Source organism: Camelus bactrianus, chromosome 8 (genome assembly GCF_048773025.1).
Source record: "Camelus bactrianus isolate YW-2024 breed Bactrian camel chromosome 8, ASM4877302v1, whole genome shotgun sequence".
Lineage (NCBI taxonomy): Eukaryota > Metazoa > Chordata > Mammalia > Artiodactyla > Camelidae > Camelus > Camelus bactrianus.
In genome coordinates, this window is record NC_133546.1 from 6,923,706 (window position 1) to 6,944,973 (window position 21,268).

At 41.9% G+C, this 21,268-nt stretch overlaps 1 long non-coding RNA gene across 1 annotated transcript; it reads right to left on the reverse strand.

The window, feature by feature from the left end:
* Positions 1-1,109: 1,109 nt before the first annotated feature.
* Positions 1,110-10,206, reverse strand: LOC141578325 (uncharacterized). The gene is made up of 3 exons (XR_012508515.1): positions 9,938-10,206; positions 7,148-7,192; positions 1,110-3,948 (listed from the first exon to the last, which is right to left on the reverse strand). It is a non-coding gene; the product is annotated as an uncharacterized LOC141578325 (long non-coding RNA).
* Positions 10,207-21,268: the final 11,062 nt, after the last annotated feature.

Here is a 21,268-nt window from a genome sequence, read left to right on the forward strand (position 1 = left end):
GCATCAGCCACTTTGCAAGGCTGGCTCCCTCCAGGGGATTTGGATAACAGCCCATCTTCCAAGGCAAATAAATGATGTGTGCTGCCCTGAGTTCCAGGCACCGCTGTGTCGCTCCAGCACACGTGACCCTGGAACAGTGAGTTTCATTCGGAGGTTCACAGGTTGTTTGTATTGGCCATTCCACTTCCTGAGACGTAGCCAGTGCAACAGCATGTCCTACCACTTGCTGTGTGCTTAGGAACCAGCTTAGAAAAAAAGTCTGGGGGAGCAGGTGAAACCTTCCTTTCTGCCTCTGGTCTGATATAAAATGCACTGTTTTGAGCCAAAAAGGGGCTATGCTGAGATCACTTATGGGGAAAATTACAGGCAATGAAAGTGTAGCACTACTAGAATATACTGGAATTTTGATGACTGCTTATTAGAATGTGGACCCTAACGTTTTCTTCTCCCCAGCATCTAGCACTTTGACAGCTATGTGTCAGAGTCCGTTTCATTCTCTGTAAAGGAAAGAATTAGATTTCTTACACCTAGAGTTCTACTCGCCTCTAAGGAATTCTAGAATTTTATAGCAAAATACATCACATAGTGAGGATGTCTTAGAAGTTCGGGGTTAATATTCTTCCCCTTCCAACTCAGTGTTTCACAGAGTCTCCTGATATTCATTAAACAGAATCACAATCACGACTATGATTAAGAGCTTCATGTGAGTTATTGATTAAAGGAAACACCACACAACACCAACCAAAAACTATGGGAAACATTTAAAGGAGACCGATGGACAATGTGGAGACGATCAATATCTTTTCCATCAACCAGCAAAAATCAGTTATAAAGCCAGATCCCTCAGCCACAATATCAGTAACAACACAAGCAAATGACTTGGGGAAAATCTAATTAAAAATTCATAGGGAATATACGTCTGTCTTAGTAAATATCTATATATTTACTGAGTGACATACTGATTGCATAAATGGAGAGGAGAAAATATTTCTGGGTGGTAAAATTGAGAAGACTGAGGTATTCTAAAAATGGCGAGTCTTCCTCCAAAGAATTGAGATGTTCTATTTAATCCAAAAGAAAATTTTAATGGTGGGGTTTTTTTTTTGAACTTGAAAAAGATAACATAAAGTTTATCTGGAAGATAGATTGAATGAATCCGAGTCAGTGAGAGGAATTTGACACAACATTGTAAAATGACTATAACTCAATAAAAAAAACCGTTAAAAAAAAAAAAAGAGTCAGTGAGTAGGAATAATGTAGGTCTCATCCAGAGAAGACCCTTTAATGAATTAGACTAGGATTACAGAAGTATAAAAAGAAGACGAAACAGAAAAGCTCTAATGACCCGTGAACAGAACTTAGTACATATACGTGTACATTTTATAAAAGCGTCATTGCAAATCAACAGTGATGAATATTATTTAAAGTAATGGTACTGGCAAAATTTCTTGACATTTTGGAAAATATGCTATTGGTTTCTTATCTCACATTCCTAATAAATTAAATACAAATTAAATAATAATACACAGATGATAACCTCATAAAAATAATATATGTTAAAAGCTTACGCCCTCTTGGTAACGGAGTCAAGGCATACAAGCAATGGAAGAAGCAAAAGAAAACAAATCTATTTAAATTTTGAACACCTTTGTAGGTTAAAACTCCCTGAAGTAAAAAGGTCAAAAATCAGCCGGGAAAAAATTGTTGGCACAAATTTCCAGCTTTCTAAGATGACCTGGCTTTGCCTTGGCTCTCCATTCCAAGAGAGAACAGGCTGTTTCTGTGTCAGTGTGGACTGCCCTGCTCTTATTTTTGCTTTCAAGACCTCAGTACCCATGCATCAGAGACATGGGAACACCTTGTGTGGAAATATCGCCACTTCCTTTCTGAACAGCTATGTGAAATGTCTAACTGTTTCCATGCCTGAGAACCTCATCATGGTAAGTGTCTTTTTAGAAGTGTGTTACTTTAGGTTTTGATTTTAACCCTGGAAACGTGATAAGGTCCTTTTAAGAGAAGTTAGTTCTTAAAATTCTCAGGAAGACAAAAACTGGGATTTGAAGGAGTGAACTTAACCGAATTGCTAAGTGGATACTTGATGGGAGCAAAGGACTTCACTGAGAAGGGGACAAGACTCCCTTGATGGGACAAGAGGTCCCTGAATGCACCTCAGTGACAGGAAGGTGAGTGCACTAGGGCAGCCTGCTCTAACTTCGTCAGTACCTGGCAGGTATGACTTACATAGCAAACAAAATCCATGAATTATCCTTCTGTTCAGTTCCAATATGAAACTAGGATCAATTTTACTTACAGCAAATATCTAATAAATGTGTGTAATCTAAACTCATAGCCACATGCATACCTGCTTCTTAGAAGGAAATAAAATCTAGTTAATTTGTAACTTCTGCTTCTGATCAAGATGGAGTAACAGAGACCAGATTTACCCTCCTTCCTGAAACAATCATAGAAACCAAATGAAACACACCAAACAGCCATTTTCAAGGCACTGGACATCAGGCAGTGAAGAGCAGTAATCCTAAGGGATGGGAGACAGAAGAGATGAACCCTCTGATGACCCCAACTCACTGCCAGGGAAGAATTTCCAGGTCATGGTGTAGGGACAGGAGTCCAGATGGTAACCAGTGGACTTTCTTAGTAAACAGAGCTCTGTTGAATAAACAGAGCTGAGAGTGTGTGAGAACAAGGTGCCTAGAGTTTGCAGAACAGAGTACCAGAGAAGAATCACATGGAGGGAGAACTCCTGAGATCTGTGGAGGGTCCGCTCAAGAATTCAGCAGAGCACTGATAGGCACAGATCAGGGAAAGAGCTGTCTGAGAGGATCAGTGGGAGGAGTGCCTAGCACTCATGCAGGGCCAGTAAAAGTGCCTGTCCCCAAAGCAAGACAGGAAAGCATCATAACTAATGGGTCATTGGGTAAGGCACTCAAAGTCATATTTTGTCAGTAATGTGGAATAGTTATCAGCCTGAGGCTATTCCTGTCCTGTTCCGACTAAACTCTTAAAAGCAAGATCCAAAAGGATCAAACATTTTCCAAGTGATCTAACTGCAACCCAAACAAAGCTTATGAATATTTTAGATATAGAAAAATATTCAGCACCAAACAAACTAAAATTCACCAAGCGTGCAAAGAAATGGAAATATCTATGCGGAGAAAAATCAACCAATCAAGACCAGCCCAGGACGGATCAAATATTAGGATTAGCAAACAAGGACGTGAAACAGTTACTACAACTGTATAAGTGTATTCTAGATGTTCAAGAACTTAAACAGACCCAAATCAAAATCTCAAAATGAAGACTACAAAGTATTAGATAAAAACATATGGGATGTGATTAACAGATTAGATGTTGCAGAATAAAAGGTAATGACTTTGAAAACATAGCAATAAAAACTATCTAAATTAAAATACAAACAAACAAACAAAAAAATTAAAAAGATGATAAAGTCATCAGCAAACTATTGCACAACTTCAAATAATCTGATATTTGTATATTTGGAGTCCCTAAAGAAGAGTAGGAAGGGGGACACCAGAAAGACTATTTTAAAGAAATAATGAGTGAAATTTTTCCAAAGTTGGTGGAGTATAAAATAACAGATCCAAGATGCTTAGCTAACCCTGAGCATCAAAAACATCAAAAATTCCTTTACAACTAAGTAACACAGATATAGTTATAAATACAATTATAACAAAAGAAGAAAATCAAAAAAGATCACACCAAGTTAATTCATAATCAACTTTCATAAGCCAGTGATAAAGAAGAAATTAGAAAAGCAGCCAAAGAAAAAAGATGCAATAACTATGGAGGAACAAAGATAAGAATGACAGCAGATTTCTTTGGGGGAACAGTGCAGGCAAGAAGATAGTGGAGTAACATCTTCAAAGTACAGGCATATCTTGGAGATATTGCTGATTTGGTTCCAGACCACTACAATAAAGCAAATATCACAATAATGCAAGTTACACAGGTTTTTTGGTTTCCCAGGGCATATAAATGTTATGTTTCTATTACACTGTAATCTATTAAGTGTGCAATAGCAATAATCTAAAGAAACAATATACATACATTAATTTAAAAATACTTTATCCCTAAAACAGGCTAACCTTCATCTAAGCCTCCAGTGAGTTGTAATCTTTTCGCAATAGTAACATCAAAGATCATTGACCACAGATCCCTATAACCAATACAATAATAACAAAGAAGGTTTAATGTATTGTGAGAATTATCCAAATATGACACAGAGACATGAAGACAGCAAATGCTGTTGGAAAAATGACACCAATAGACTTGCTTGACATAGAATTGCCACAAACTTTCAATTTGTGAAAAAAATTCTATATCCGCAAAGTGCAGTAAAGCTCAGTGCAATGGAACAGCGTGTGCCTGGACTACTGATAGAAGGAGAAAAGCTCAAGCTAAAATTCTATCCCCCCCCCCAAAAAAAAAATCTTTCACAAATGAAGACAAAATGAAAATTCTAAACTCTAAAAGCGTTGAAAAAATTTACCACCTTCAGAGCCACATTACAAGAAAGTTTAATGGAAACTCATCAGGCAAAAGGAAAGTGAAACCAAATGGAAACATGGATTCACACCGTTGTTTTCCCAAGCTGGGCACCGTTGACATTTGGAGCTGGGTAATTCTTGGTTGTGGGGGAGCTGTCCTGTGCACTGCAGGACATTTGTCAGCATCCCTGGCCTCTATCCTCTAGATGCTTAATAGTGCCCTCCCTCAGCTGTCATAACCAAAACATTGTGTCCAGACATTGCCCAAAGCCCCCGAGGGGCGAGATCACACCCAGCAGAGAACCAGTGATCTACACAAAGGAATAAAGGGTACCAAGAATAATATTGCATTGGTAAATGTGTAAAATTGTCTTCTTCTTATTTAAATCTGCGTAAAAGATAATGGATTTTTTAAGAAAAATAACGTTTTTAACTTCTTAACTTTTAAAACAAAAAAAAACCTTTTTAACTTTTAAAACTTTTAAACAAACAAAAAAGATTTAAGAAACCAAATATTTTAAACCAAATATTTAATAAATAAATGATAATTCTACCCAAATTTTTCCAGAAATCTAAAAAGAAAGGCATGCTTCTCAATCTATCCCATAAGACTGGCACTACCCTAATACCAAAACATACAACAATAGCACAAGGAAAGAAAATGATAGGGCAATATGCCATGTGAACATAGATGCAAAAATTCTAGACAAAATTTTAATAGACAAAATTCAACCATCTAGCAAAAAGATAATACATCATGACCAAGCGGGAGTCATTCAAGGAATTCTTGGTTGGCTTAATATTCAAAACTCAATCAGTGTCATTTACCTTGTTAACAAACTAAAATTGAAGAACCTATGATTATCTCAGTAGAGGCAGAAAATTGCTTAACAAAATTCAACATCCATTTGTGATTTAAAAAAAAAAAAACTTTCTTAGCAAACTTGTAATAGAAGGGAACTTTCTTAATATGATAATGAGGACCTTGAATAACCTACAGTTAACATAATTAATTGTGACATATTCAGTGCTTTACCCCTAAGATTAGTAACAAAACAAGATGTCTCCTCTCCCCACTTCTATTCAGAATTGTACTGGAGATTCTATGCAGCTCAGACAAGCAAGAAAAAGAAACAAAAGCCATCCAGACTGGAAAGGGAAAAGTAAACTGCTTTTATTTGCAGATAAATTGATTATCTATGTAGAATATCTGATAGAATCCACACACACACAAAAGCTGCTAAAACTAATAAGTGATTTTATCAATATCACAAGATACAGAATAAATATGCAAAATATGTTTATATACTAGCAACAATTGAAATTAAATATCATTTAAAATAGCACCAAAAAAAAAAAGAAATACTCAGAGAAAACTTCAATGAAAGGTATGCAAAGCCTCTATATTGAAAACTTAGAAAAGATTAATGAGAAAAATTTAAAGAGACCTGAGAGGTTTAAGCCATTTTCATGCATTGGAACACTCAATATTGCTAAAATTTTAACTTGTGGTAATTGATCTATAGATTCAACACAATATCTATCAAAATTCCAGATGGCTTTTCTGTAAAATTTCACAAGCAAATTCTGACATTCATATGGAAATGCAAAGGACGAGAATAAGAAAGAACTTGGAAAACAAAATTGGAGAACTAATTCCACTCGATTTTAAGACTTATTATAAAGCTAATCAAGGCAATGTGGTATTGGCATAGAGATAGCCAAACAGACCAATGGAAGAGTCCACAGTCCAGAAATAGACCCACAGATTTATGGACAACAGATTCTGATGAAGATATAAAGGAATTTCAGTGGAGAAAGCATAAACTTTTCAACAAATGATGTTGGAACAGTAATATATGTCCATTTGCCAAGAAATTGACTTTGATACATACCTCACACTGCATATAAAAACTAGCTCAAGCCAGGGAGTGTATGGCTCAGCGGCAGAGTGCATGCTTAGCATGCACGTGGCCCTCGGTTCAATCTCTAGTACCTCCATTAAGTAAATAAATAAATAAAACTAATCACCCCCGCCAAGAAAAGGTAGTAAAAAATTTTTAAAACACATTTAAAAAACTAGCTCAAAAGGAATCATAGATTCTCTCTCTCTATATATATAACCATACAGCATACATGTGACAAAAATGTATAATTATAAGTTATAGAAGAAATCATAAGAGAAAATCTTGGTGATCTTGGGTTGGGCAAATATTTCTTGACTATGACATCAAAATCACCATCTCTAAAAGAACAACTGATAAATTGGACTTTATTGAAAATAAGAATTCCTGCTCTTTAAAAGATAGTATTAAGGGAATGAGAAGATAGACGGGGAGAAAGGATTTGCAAACCATTGCTGATAAAGAACTTGTATCCAGAATACACAAGGAACGATCAAAACCAAACAATAAGAAAACAAATGATAAAAGATGGGCAAAATACTTGAACAGACCCTTCACAAAAGAAGAGAGATAGATGGCGAATTAGCAAATAAAAAGATGTACAAGATGAAATTGTTCATTTTAACCATGTACAGTTTATTTTCTGTCAATTATACCTCAAAAAGCTGTTAATCATTAGAGAAATGCATATTTAAAGCACAATGAAAACAGACTTACCATATGATCCAGCAATCTCACTCCTGGGCATATATCCAGAGAAAACTGTAATTCAAAAAGAAACATTCACCCCAATGTTCATAGCAGCACTGTTTACAATAGCCAAGACATGGAAACAACCTAAATGTCCATCAACAGATGACTGGATAAAGAAGATGTACACATGCACACACACATATACATGTACATACACAATGGAATATTATTCAACCACAAAAAAGAATAAAATAATGCCATTTGCAGCAACATAGATGGACCTAGAGATTATCATATTGAGTAAAGTAAGTCAGACAGAGAAAGACTAATATCATATGATATCATTTATATGTGGAATCTTTTTACAAAATGATATAAATTCTGTTTGTAAATCAAAACTAGACTCATAGACATAGAAAACAAACTATGAGTACCAAAGGGGAAAGGGCGGGGAGAGATAAATTAGGGGTTGGGGATTAACAGATACACATTACTGTATATAAAATAGATAAACAACATGGACCCACTGTATAACACAGGGAACTATATTCAATTTCTTGTAATAACATGTAATGGAAAAGAATCTGAAAAGAAAATATACATATGTATGTATATGTATAACTGAATCACTTTGCTGTACACCTGAAACTAACATTGTAAATCAACTACACTTCAATAAAAAAAGTAAAACAAAGTACAATAAGATACTACTACAAAGCTACTTGAATGACTAAAATTAAAAAGACTCACTATATCAAGTGTTGAAGAGGATGTAGAGGAACTGGGATTCTCAACCATTGTTGTTGGGAAAGTAAAATAATATAAAGCTGCTTTGAAAAACAGCTTGGCAATTTCTTAAAAAGTTGAATGTATACCTACCAGATGATCCAGCCATTCCCCTCCTAGGTGTTCACCCAAAAGAAATCAAAGCACTTGTCCACACAAAGACTAGTCCACACATGTTCAGAGCAGCTTTGTTAGTAATAGCTCCAATCTGGAAATAACCCAAATGTCCATCAATGTGAGTGGATCAATGTACAGTACTTCTCAGCAATAAAAAGGAATAAACCGCTGATATGCACAACATGAAAAGTTCTCAAAATAATCATGCCAAGTGAATGAAGCGGGGGGGAAAGTACATAATGTAGGATTTCATTTACATAAAATTCTCGAAAATCTAGACTAATCTGTACTGACAGCAGATCAGTGGTCGTGTGGAAAGGGTGGAGGGGAAGGGCAGAGGCCAAGAGAGACAATTACAAAGGGCGTGAGGAAGTTTGGGGAGATGCTGGATATATTCATTACCTTGACTGTGGTGACAATTTCACATGGGTAAACATGTCAAAACTTATCAGATTTTACACTCAATATATGTGCAGCTTAGTGTACATCAATTATACCTCAAAACACTGTTTAAAAAAAAAAATCTGAGAACCAGCTTCAATGGTTGTAGGCCTTTTGCAGAATGAGGCATGTGGCCCAAGCTAAGAGCTGAATTATGTCTCTGTGTTAGGGACAGTCATTTCAAAGTCAGCCAGTTTTTACACCAAAATTCAGAATGTTGGGCACTGCCCTGGAGAAGATTCAATCATGACATCATGTAAACAGTCATAAGGGCCTCCCAAGGGCTGGGCCCTCCACTAGGCAAAGAGCACACAGCAGGGACCAGGGACCCAAACCCCTGTCCTCGGGAACATACACTATAATGTGAGAGATTAAAAGGAAACACAATAACTATGTAAAATATGCTTTAAAGAATGAATGCTAAAAAGGAAAACTGAAACATGGACTGTGTATCTGCATTGTGCATTGGAGTGGGGAGATGTGACTTCAGGTAGAAGAGTCTGGAAAGCCCTGCGGAGGTGAGCACTGACTAGCACGGACTTGCCATTAACCCAGAGTTCGGGGGTCTTAGCTTGCAAGCTTGCTTCGAAATTCCTTTTAGAAAGTTGAAAATCTGAGCCCATTTTTAAAAGGCTGTCAAGCTTAAAAATAAAATGACTTCATTTACTACTTGATTCATTGACTGATTGGACATTGGTAGCAGCCAAAGAAGTCTAAGAAAAAAAATCGCTAGGGAAAAAGGTTGAAAATGAGAAGCTCTCTTCTGGTCATTCACAGAGAAGTGGGTGAGAGAGAGTCTGGTTTCAGCTGCAGCTAAGATGGATCCAGTTTGGGCAAAAACAGAGCTTTTAGGGAGTATACTTTGAGAAACTTTGCGTTGTATAATTTAATATTCATTCACTCATGGCTTCTGTTGCTCACGTAAAATTGTTCAGAGAAAAATAAGCTGGAGCATCTCTGGGTCCTGACACAAGCATCTCAGAGCGGGAGCGTGGAGGTAAGGGCACCATCTTCCGGGGGGAAGATGCAAGGACTTGACTCCCAAGAGGCAGGGCGCTTGGCCAGGTGCTCCAGGGCTGCTGGTGCTCAGCCTCTCTTCAGGGGATGGGAGGAAAAGGGTCCGGGAGCAAACTCCCTGCCTGACAAGGATTAGTAAGAGATGATGAGCTTTGCTCCTCTCCAACCCAAACTTCCCTAAACTTATAAAACTGTCAGAGCATGAATGGAATCCAGACCTTTATTTTTTTTAATTTAAGTATAGTTGATTTACAATGTGTTCATTTCCAGTGTACAGCACAGTGATTCAGTTACACATATGTATATATTCCTTTTCCTTTTCCTTTTCATCACAGCTTATTACAAGCCATTGAATATAGTTCCCTGTGCTGTACAGTAGGACCTTATTGTTTATTTTATAGATGGTAGTTAGTATCTGCAAATCCCGAATCAAATACAGATCTTTAGACTCACCTTGGTCAGTACTCTTTCCACTCTCCCACACCGCCACATCTGACATCGTGCTGCGCATGAAAAGGGACCAGGAGACAGTCCTTGCCTACCTGGACTTAATCACAACATGATTCAGTTCACAACGCAGAAGATGTAGTAATTTGGGGGAAAGAGATCGGTGGTCCGTGGGGCCTCCAGGCATCCTGACCGTGCAGCACTGACCCGTTTTTTTTCCACCCCCAGTCTTCAATTTGACTCTGGATATTTCTGGGTTCTGCACAAAGCCAGCTCAAAATTCGTCATCTGGTACAATGAGGACATCTCACAATACGGACACACAGTCCTCTCACTGCCTGGCAGAGCGGTAGCGTAAGCAGGTGAGGGTGCTGAGCCCCCGGATGGCGTCAGCAGCATTCCTGAGCTATCTCCCAGAGCTCTGGGTCGTCTCAACAACAAGCAAGAAGCAGCACCTGCTGTGGCCGCTGGCACCGGCTGGCAGAGAGGATTTGCCCCATCAGACACTCAGCAGTGCCGAGGGAGACTCGTGAATTTCGTCACTGGCACACTGACATAAATTGGAGTTGAGGTTGAAGGTCGCTGGCCATTTGCTGGCTCAGGTGGTCTTTTTCAACCACAAGCTGCTAGATTTCAGTGACCACACAGCTCTGCAGTGTCAGAATCCAAGCCAGGCCTGCCAAGTGACCCTGATCAACCTGAGAGTGAGTGAGCCCCTACCAGCCCGGGAGGGCTGGTTCACGGTGGTACAGCCCCCAGGGAAGAACGTTCTGGGGCCTGATTTCACTCACCCTCTGCTGTCTCCCTTACTGATTTGTCAACATGGTGAATAAGAGGCGAATAACAGGACCACAAGCTTTCAAATGTGAAATATCTGGGTGTTTTTTTTTAACCCCGGGTGTCTAAATATACCCACCAGAAGAAAAGATCTCAGATAAAACCGGATGTTTTCATGAAGTGAACTTTACCTCTGCATATATTACCCCCAATTATCAAATGAACAAAAGCTGTGTGCGGCTTTATTTATTGTCTGGCAAGCGTACCGTCACCCAGTCGCCAGCATCGTGGAAAATGATCAGCACACAGTCCTCTGGGCCTGGCTCAAGGCGTTTGTTTTTTCCCAAGTGAAGGAGATGGAGGGAGAAACAGATACTTTCTCAAAAAGAAAATGTGAGCTTGGAAGGAACATTTTGGTTACTTAGTATCAACTCAATGAGTATCATTGAAATTTCACAAAAAATCTTTGGTACTTAAGTATACTGGAGACAACTCAAACAGTACAAGCTTGCCAAGCCTGAGATGGTCAATAGAAGCTCCGTTATTTTGAGGGTCTGAGCCCAGGCCTCTGTTGCAAATAGGACTGAGCAGTTAACTAATAACTAGCCTGGAGGTTTGCAGCCTCTGAGCCGGAGAAGAGGCCACAGAAGCCCAGCGATGCTCTTCCAGGGTCTGCCTCTAACTAGCTGCGTAGCATAACGTCACTTACCCTCTGGGCTTCCACTTCTCATCTCTAAAGGGAAGGACGTGGACCAGTAGTTCTCAGCCTGGGAACATTTAGCAACATCGGGGACATTTGGTCACGACTTGCGGTGGGAGGGGTGTTACTGACACCTAGTGAGTAGAGACCAGGGAGGCTGCTAGGTGTGAAACCTGGGCTCACCTAGATTGGACCGGATTTCCAACAAGGTAATATCCAACTCAAACATCCTGTGGGTCTATGGACAGTTTGATATATTTCTTCCATTCCAGATCCCTTATTTTTACATTGTCTGTCTCAGATTATTTATCTTCAAAAAAGTAATAATGTTCATATATTACCAAAAATATATAGATAAATAGCACTTTTTTAAATGTTTTTTTTTAAACAATAGAATAAAGCCTCTTAAGTCATTGGAAAAACCTCCTCATAAACACTTCCAGCAGCAGTTGGCAGTGGTTCCAAGTCTTTCAGGGAATAATCTATGTCCCAGCAGTAAAATCAGTCTTTTGAGAAGCTACCTTAATAGCTGTTTGGATGATGTTTGCTGAATCAATGATTCATCAAATAATATCTTTGGTGTTGAAAGAAACATGAAACTTGCGAAAGTCCAGGACCGTGGGAACCAGGGAGGCTGGGACTTCTGTGTGTAGTAGTGGTTGTCGGGCCCACACAGAGATTTTTTAAAATAAAGTAAAGCTAAAACCCTTTTCCCTACAAACCGCTCTTTTGCATTCATCTTTTCCAGTAGAGTCTTTGTTTAGAAGAATATGCTTTTTTTTTCTGACTCCCACTCTTCCCCGAAGGCCTGAGTCAGACGCCCCCCACCCACCGGGCTTACGTAGAACCCCATGTAGCAATGAACTTCTTATATTTTATTATAAGTGTTTCATTTGTCTGTCTGGCTTCTGGACTCTTAAGTTCCCTGAAGAAGAAGCCTGTGCCTCGTTCGTGCCTCGTCCCAGCACCCAGCCACAGCAGGTGGACGGCAGGCATATCGTAAATATTAGTTGACACTGGTAAGTGTGGCAGACTTAGCAGTTGTTCCCTGCGACGCTCCTCGCCCAGGGAAATGCTGCATAGAATCATTGGATAGAAAACCAAGCTTAAATGCAAGAAAAGGATATCCCTAGAGGCTCGAGTTACAGAAGGAACTCGAAATCAGAGGTGGTTCTTGACTTTCAGCATGAGTTGAGCCCACGGGGTGCTGTGACCCCTAGGCGCTGGGGTTTAATGCTAAGGAAGAACAGAAGCCGTGGATTCTAGCCCTGGAGGTGATGAGCAGCTGAAACTGAGCTTCCCAAGTAAAGCTAAGGGCTGGAGAAAATTCACTCCCAGAAACACAAAAATAGGGAAATCTGAAAAGTATTTTTTAAATTAGTCTGTTTTAAAAGTTTGAATACGTAAAGGAAGTATTTCAATGTATGATGCAAGAATACAAAATTACGTTTTAAAAAACCAAGGAGATTAAAAAAGGCACCAAGCAGAAATTCAGCCATTAAAATAAAATGCAAATTAAACAGCAGGATGAACACAGCAGAGGAGAAATACATCTGAGAACATAACGTAGACCTCAACACAGAGAAGCAAAGAGATGGGAAATGTGGACAAAAGTGAAAAGAAATGGAGGAAAGAATGAAAAACTCCAGCTTATTATGAAAGGATTCCACCCGAGAGACAGTTGAGAGAATGGAGCAGAAATATATTTGAAGGGAAAACAGGGACTTTTGTAGAATGAGAATCCCCACCAGGCTTCCCCCCTTACATGGGTGGAGCTGTTTTTCTCTGATTCGCCAGTTGAGTCTGGTGGCATCACTGCCATCTCAGAGACCTAGTCCAGGAGAGTCTAGAAGAGGGTGGTCTCCATGCCGACGCTCTGCTCTGAGACCACGGCCCCAAACATGACCTCGTGTCTTATCATCTCTGGGACTGTTTCTCCCTCACACTGAGATATCTCCCCAACCAAAGCTGGTTTGGTTTCTTTGCATAGAGTAGTTAAAGCTTCTTCTGACAAATGACTAGCTTGTGAGAGATGGAACAGACTGATAATGACCAGGCTGGTTGTAAAGACAGAAGTCTGCGGCCATTCATCCAGGAGGCCAAACAACAGCCTGGAGCAATTGAATTGAAATGGTCAGAACCTGATTAACAATGGACAGCATCTCTGATTTTTGTCCCTTCCAATTCAGGACCCACCAGAGAAAACACAATATGCACCCACTAACCGATCACATGGGTGCCCTGATTCTGGTTAGCTGCCTGGAGATTCCCCGTGCCCACGCCTCCTTCCGGGCACACCTGAGACAGCCCCTTTCTTCACTAAGAAGCCTGCCGGCTCCTCTGCCCGCCCTCGAGTCTCTGCCAGTCACGGTGATGGTGGCTGATCCCTTGTTACAGCAAGTTCTGGATAGAGAGCTTTTGCTTGTCCTCAGTCAAATGGTTTTTGTTCATTTCCACACTTGCTTGTTTTAGCTTTTAGCACAAATTAATTTTTTCCTCTAATAAATGAATGATTTCATCATCTAGAATTAATAAGAAGAAAAAAGTTACATTTTTAAATTTAATTCTCAGTTATACACTATTTTCTTCCCATTGTGATCCTTTCTGGCTTGCTCTGGATAAATGATACGGCTTGTAGGTCCCCCAGTTCACTCCCAGTCCTGTGAAAACCATGACCGTAGGCTGCCTGTTCTCTCTGTTCTTGAATCGAAGAAACCTAAACTCAGAGACTCGCTCGAGGAAATCTCAGATATAAACAAGACACTTTGACCCCTTTCCATCATCTCTCATTTCAACCAGAAGTCTACATGTCTTTCTGTCCTCTTCTACTTGAATTTGTCTTTCTTAGGAAGATAAAGAATTTCTAGAGGAATTAATTATGTTGGTGATATACTTGATAATTTGTCTCTTAATAAATGAGGGTGGTGATCTAAAGAGATGAAGAGAACGTAGGTTGCAGCTGCTCCAGGAAGCATCCACCCCACCTAATGCAGCGTGGCTCTACCTGTATTACAGTGGAAGTTTGAGAGAATGAGGAGAGCATTTATATTACATTATTTATGCTATGATCGTAGCTCTGGAGCATGCTAAGTTGTTATGAAGGTCTTTATCTGTGTGTGACATAGAAGACTTTGGATTTACCACTAGCAGATCACTAAGTTCTTAAATTATTTTTTTAATTGAAGTATAGTTGATTTACAATGTTGTGTTAGTTTTTAGTGTACAGCACAGTGATTCAGTTATACACATACATTTTCTTTTTTATATTCTTTTTCACTATAGGTTATTACAAGCTATTTTGCTATACATTAGGTCCTTGTTATTTATTTTATATATAGCAATTTATATCTACAAATCCCGAGCTCTCAATTTGTCTCTTCCCACTACCACCTTTTCCTCCTGGTAACCACAAGTTTGTTTCCTATGTCTGTGAGTCTCTTTCTGTTTTGTAAATAAGTTCATTTGGATCATTTTTTTAGATTCCACATATGAGTGATATCATACAATATTTTTCTTTCTCTTTCTGGCTTACTTCACTTAGAATGATGATCTCCAAGTCCATCCATGTTGCTGCAACTGGCATTATGTTGTCATTTTTATGGCTGAATAGTATTCCATTGTATAAATACACCACATCTTCTTTATCCAGTTGTCTGTCAATGGACATTTAGGCTGTTTCGATGTCTTGACTATTGTAAATAGTGCTGCTATGAACATTGGGATGCAGGTGTCTTTTTGAATTAGAGTTCCCTCCAGATATATGCCCAGGAATAGGATTGCTGGATCATATGGTAAGTCTATTTTTAGTTTTTAAGGAATCTCCATACTGTTTTCCACAGTGGCAGCACCAAACTACATTCCCACCAACAGTGTAGGCGTTTCCCTTTTCTCCACACCCTCTCCAGCATTTATCTTTTGTGGACTTTTTAAAGATGGCCATTCTGACTAAGTCCTTAAATTACAATGTTTAAAGTTTCTTTAGAGATTTCGTTTATTCCCTTCTATTTACAGCTGAGGAAATTTAGGTGGTGTCAGCCTGACCCCTCCAATATGAAATTCCTCACCATCATTTCACCTAATGAGTTTAGTGCCTATTGAAGATTGATGCCTAGATTCACAATTTTGTGGGATTTTTTAAATAAGTCGCTATTGACTAATAGATTTTAACAATATATGTGTGTTTCCATCCTTTACAGTTATTACTCTTTTTAGTGCCCAGATTGTCCCGTTGTAGGTCTATGGAACATCTTCAGGTGGCCCCTTTGTCCTGTCAACGTGAACAGTAGTCTCAGCTCTCTCATTTTCCAGCCTGACCGGGTGTCCCAGCTCATCATGTTGACCTGCTCCCCCCGATCTGGAATCAGCAATTTTTCCCAGGAGATGCCCCTCCCTTCCCTCTGCTGCACCCCTGCTCTGAGCTGAAGTCACAAACTATTTAAAATGTCCTGGGACCCCCCTCTCTAACCAGAGTTCTTTGACCTTTAGGCAACATACTTAAAGCTTGGCTGTGAATGAAAAGTTCTGCTTCTGACACCTGTTGTTTTTTCTTTTTTTAATCGGCTTGGGATTAATTGACGTTAGTATTATTCATTCCCTTTGACTCTGGCACACACACCTGTGTAGAAATCCCTGCAGCATAAGCAGATGAGAGGATCACAAGCACTATTACCCTCAGTGCCCGGGGTAAACGGTCTTAAGAAATAATAACTTGGTCAAGGAGGAAACAGATCACTAATCCAAGCTTAAAAAAAAAAAAAAAAGAAAATGAGGAGTTCTGGAAATGAAAGTCTTAAAGGAAAGATTCTTTACTCATTCTCCAGTGGCACCCAGGTGACATTTAAAGGGTATTCCAGGCCAGATTCACTGTCTCTTTGAAGAAGGCAGTGCAATCGATTTGATTCTCTCCTGGGTTTTGGAGAGGTTAAATGCCCACGAAAGTTCTATTATATTTGGATATTAATAAGGTGTTGGCTTTGGCAAATAAAATCACATGATGTTCAAGCAGCCAGGTCAAAGAGCTCTGAAGACTGAAGGCCGCATGCCTGTTGGAGCCGCAGGTTCAACATGACTTGGAAGCCAAAGGCCAAACCAAATACTCTGCACCTAATTTTGCATAAAGAATTAATGATGTTTAAAGACAAGTGGTATCTGTGAAGAAGGAAACTTAGTCATTAGTTGTCTGGGTCCTTTAAGAATTACTTCTCCCTGCAACTCTTCAAATTAAGCCCTGACGTTGGCCAGGTTGCCCTTGTGGTTTGGTGTCAGGCGTGAGACCTATGTTTTACTGCTAGGGGGTCCAGGCCTTTTGTGGCCCCCAGAGCTGCCTATCCACCTGGGTGTGGAGGCTGAGCTAAGAGGGGAGACAAGATGCTGCAGGAGAGAGTGGCCCGGAAGCCTCTTTCCTGCCCCTCCTAACGAAGGCACTCTCATCTCACAGTCTAACTGCGCCTCCCCAGCTTGAAGGGAATAATTACAGAACCATCATTTCATGGGGAAAACAGAGCAATAAAGATAAACAGGATAAGAGATTTCGTGGATTCAGGAAGCCCCAGGAGAGTTCCCAGCCACCCTCCCTCATCAGATGATGACTGCAGGGGGTTGACGGAGGGGTCGCGTCATCTGCTGATGTCAGCCCACCCCTGCTCGGCAAGGCAACTCCCAGCTCCCCAGGACCCCGGGGTCCCCACCCGGAGTGGCGCTCGGAGTCCTGCCCTCTGCACGTTATGGACTGTCCCTGGTGGGGAGGGGAGTCGACACCAGCCTCGCAGGGAACTGGGGCTGTTTACTCTGGGAGAGAGAAAAGTCTGAGGTCAGAGGAAGCCATCTTCCAATATCTGAAGTTCTCTGTAGGAAGATTTCAATCTAACCTATCTGACCTCAAAAGAAGGAATAATGTCCAAGTGTGTGGAAGGTTGTGGAAGACGCATCAGCAACGCCCAACTGCGGAGACGCTCACCTGACACAGGAACCGTTTGTGTGTAACCGAGGGGGAAAGATGTTTTTGAGGAATTGAAGCGTCAGGTGGTGCCGTTCTGATGTCCTCTGAGGTCCTTCCATCCAGAGGCTCCACGATCTTAGGTCAAGGCAGGTCTCCTGCCACCACGGCCAGTGTCTGCAGAGGGGCAGCAGCGCAGTGAAGAGGGCAGAGACACGTGCAGGCTGGGGAGGGGACGGGGGAGGCGGGAGGGGGGAGAAGGGAGAAGAGTATCTTGTGGTTGGGACTAGCGGTGTGAGCCACTGCGCTGGGGATCCTGACTGTTCCTGCTCATTGGCTTTCTGTCTCGGATACAGTCACCAATTTGCGAGGTAGGAGCCAGCCCAGGGGACACGGATGCTCTAGGGCAAGGCTGGGCGCAGTCCAGCGGTGTGGGCTCTCCCCTCCTGGTCCCGCACAGCCTGCTGCCATTCCCCAATGAGGCGCCTGGAGAACACAACCCACGTCACCTCAAGACAATCCTTTCTCAGTCATCCTGCTCTCAAGTGGACTCTACCTTCCCTAAGGGGCAGCACTGACTGAGGCCGCGTCGTGCCTTCTCACTGCATCTCATACCTACCACCTAAACACTGGCTTGTCACGGGGTGGACTCAGTCCTAACTGCCCACCTGTCCTCTAGTGGGGAGAGCTCAGTCAGCTTGGGCACAGCCGACCTTCCTCGGTGTTTCTGGAAGATGGCGTCTGGGGGTAATGTTTAATTACATTAGCAATGAACCTGATAAAAGATTGAGGAATACTTCCAAAACTCATTACAGTGAATTATCCGATTATGTGGATTAAATGATTGTTCAGCATTGGATCGGATTAGCCTCTTGTCACACCTCTGAGTGTGCAAGCACCCCCACGAGGAAGTGGTAGTGCACAGGGGACCAGACTCAAGTTGTAGGTGTGGCGTTAGCCCCTTCACTCCGTTCCCTCCCACTCTGTGTTTTCTCCTGCTCACTGCCTACGTGGCTTTGCAGGGCGTCAGTCTGTCACCTCAGGAGGCTGGGTTTATGGTAGTCATACTGTGGGCTTTGCTTATGTGCTGTGTCACTGGGAAAGTGTCAAGTCACTGGCAACCAATTGCTGTAAGTGATCTGAGGTCTTGCCTCCTCCTTATCTGATCATTCACAGTAAGTAATTCCCAGGGAATTTCAACATCATTTCTCCTTGGCAAACGAAGCCCTCCTTGCCTCTCACCTGGTGCCCTCTTGCTCTCAGTATGAAGATCTGGTGTCTTGAAATGGACCGTGTCTAAGAGTCAAATCCAGGGTGCAGGTGTTCGTACCATTTCCTAGTTAGAAGGCAGTCAGGACCACCTCTGGGTCCCTGGGATTGGAGTCGAGTTTAAGGACCTTGATCACTTTTTAACCCACTCTTTCCCACATCACATCCAGTGAGTGACAGAAGGCTGGGAGGTGTGGGGACACCCTTGCTTCGGATCTGACTCGTCCTTAACTGGCTGGCTAACGCTAAGGAAGTCTCGAAACTACTCTGACCCTCAGAATCCTCTTTTGTAAAATAGGAGCACTCACATCTGCCCCACAGGGATGGTCTCTGGCTTACAGGAGAGAAGTGATGCTGACGTGGCTCCTCAAAGGCCACCTGCAGCAGAGCACACCCTCAGCAGATACAAGCTTCCTTCTTTCCTCTGCTCCTCCCCATCAAGCTATCTGCCACAGGCAGTGACACCTGCTGGTCCTCCTCTGGGTTCTGCCATCAGCACCTGGGGTCAGAGAAGAGGCTGGAGGTGGAGGTTGGGCAGTAAGACCAAAGCCACAGCTGGCCATGCTTGACTGCTGGGAGAAACCATAGACCGTCTCAGTCTCCCTGCATCAGCCATGGCGATGCACAAATCTCTGTTGTGTGATGGGGTGTCACCTCGAAGAGGAAGGAGCCTTGTTCTGGTGGCTCTGGAGGTGAGAACTGGGCCAGTAGGTAGAGAGCAGATGGACAGGCACTGGTGTTTATAGAAGATGGAAATCGGAAATGACAGGCAGTGAGGCTGGCAGGCTCCGAGGTTGAGTGGCTGTGTGTCGAGAATCTTGTCGAAGGATCCACGCATTTGCCCAGGTGACAGCTGTTCCCTGCCGGTTGTTCCCAACTGGGGGATGTTGTCCAGGGTGTTCAGCACCCTTATTCAGATGATTAAATCACACTGCAGAACTGCAGACAGCACCTCTTAAAGCAGTGTTTTGTTTCACAGAGTTTGGGGATTAAGAGACAATGATGATTTGTGGCTAACAAAAGACAGATTAAAAAAAAAAACTTAGAGGAAAAGAGGAATGAGAAGTCCACAGGTGTCATGGAAAGGCTGCAACATATTTCTGGGAACCTAGAGAGAGCAGGCTTCTGTTGTGGCTTTTGATGGTATTATGTTGGGACTACTAGTTTTTCTGGCTTGCTGCTTCTCCAGCGCCCAGACTGGCTTGTATGACAAGAAAAATTCACCACCATGTCACTCCTTGGGCCCAGAGGTCCCTACCCAGGCTGCCTTCTCCCCACTGTTCAGAGCCTCCTGGCGATTGTTTTATATACAGTGTCCAGGGTTCTGAGTTGTGCTGAGCAGGAAGAATGAGGAAAAGTCAATTTCTTCCTGGAAGATGGATAGCGCCTCCTTTTCCTGGAAGCGGAGGCTAAAGGTGCATTTTTTTTGGTCTAACTTTGCCTTACCTTTTGCTGGTTGGCATTATTTATCTGCCCTTTATGTTATTAATGACTTTTCATCTTTATTTGAAAAATCTTTCTGCCTCTGAAGGGGTCCTGAGCAAAGAACTAGAACGCAGGTCCAGACTCATCTCTCCAGAAATCCTTCCCCTTATCCGTTATCCAAAATGGCGCAGAACAAAGCACAGCTTTCCGGGTTGGTGTTTTCAGTCAGTGACTGTTTATTACCTACTCATCACAGCCTACCCTTGGCCGTGGCCAGTCACAGGACAACCAGCAACTTAATCTAGTTCTCTTGTTTTGTCCCCTTGAGTAGTCAGTGGGTATAACTGCCTGGATGAGCTTTGGAACTATAACTTTGTGCCAGAAACATTACCCCTAGCTCTTGGTTCTACCAAGTCTGAACCCACTCACTCAAACCGGAGCTGGCTGGGGCAGAGTCGCCATCAGGCAGAGCCTCTCTGGGAGCCCAACAAAGGTGCAGAAGAGGTTGACAGGGTCTCCACAGGTGCCCTGGTTCTTGCTTTTTTAAGAAAACAAGAAGTTTGCAGCTGCAGTGGGGAGGACATCTGAGGGTCACTCCTCTTAGACCCACGCTGTTATACCCTCAGAAAAACAGAACCCAGAAGGAGAAAGAAAGAAAGAGCAAGAAAGAAAAAAAAAGAGAGGAAGAAAGAATGAAAGCAAGAAAGCAAACAAGCAAGAAAGACTGGATTCAAGAAATTTCTGGTATTTTAATATGCAGATATATCAACTGGCCACCTTCCTGGCGTAGCAGCTGCCCACGGCAGTGAGGATCCTCTCCCTACCAGGAAAGATGTTTGCCTGTTTCCCTTGCATTCAGATGCACCCAGCACCATCCTAAAGAGGCCCCCCTGACCACAGGAAGAAATATCTAGGACAAAAAGACAGCAGAATGAAAACACTCCTGCCTGTGTTCACACTTGACCTAGATGTGTGGAGAACATTGCATTCTTGCCTCACAAGTGGGTCAAGGGGTCTCAGGGTTCAAAGACAAGAATGCCAGATTGTCATTCTTCAAAGGGGAGAATTAGAAAGTCCGGGAAAAATCAAAACAAGCCACAGCAGGTATCCTGAGTGCACTTGCTGCTGTTTGGAGAATGAGCCCAGTGATAGAATTTGCAAAGCACCTCCCGTCTCTGGCCGGAGACTGTGATTCACCGCGCACCCGGCGAGCAAGGCCAAAATCGCGTGC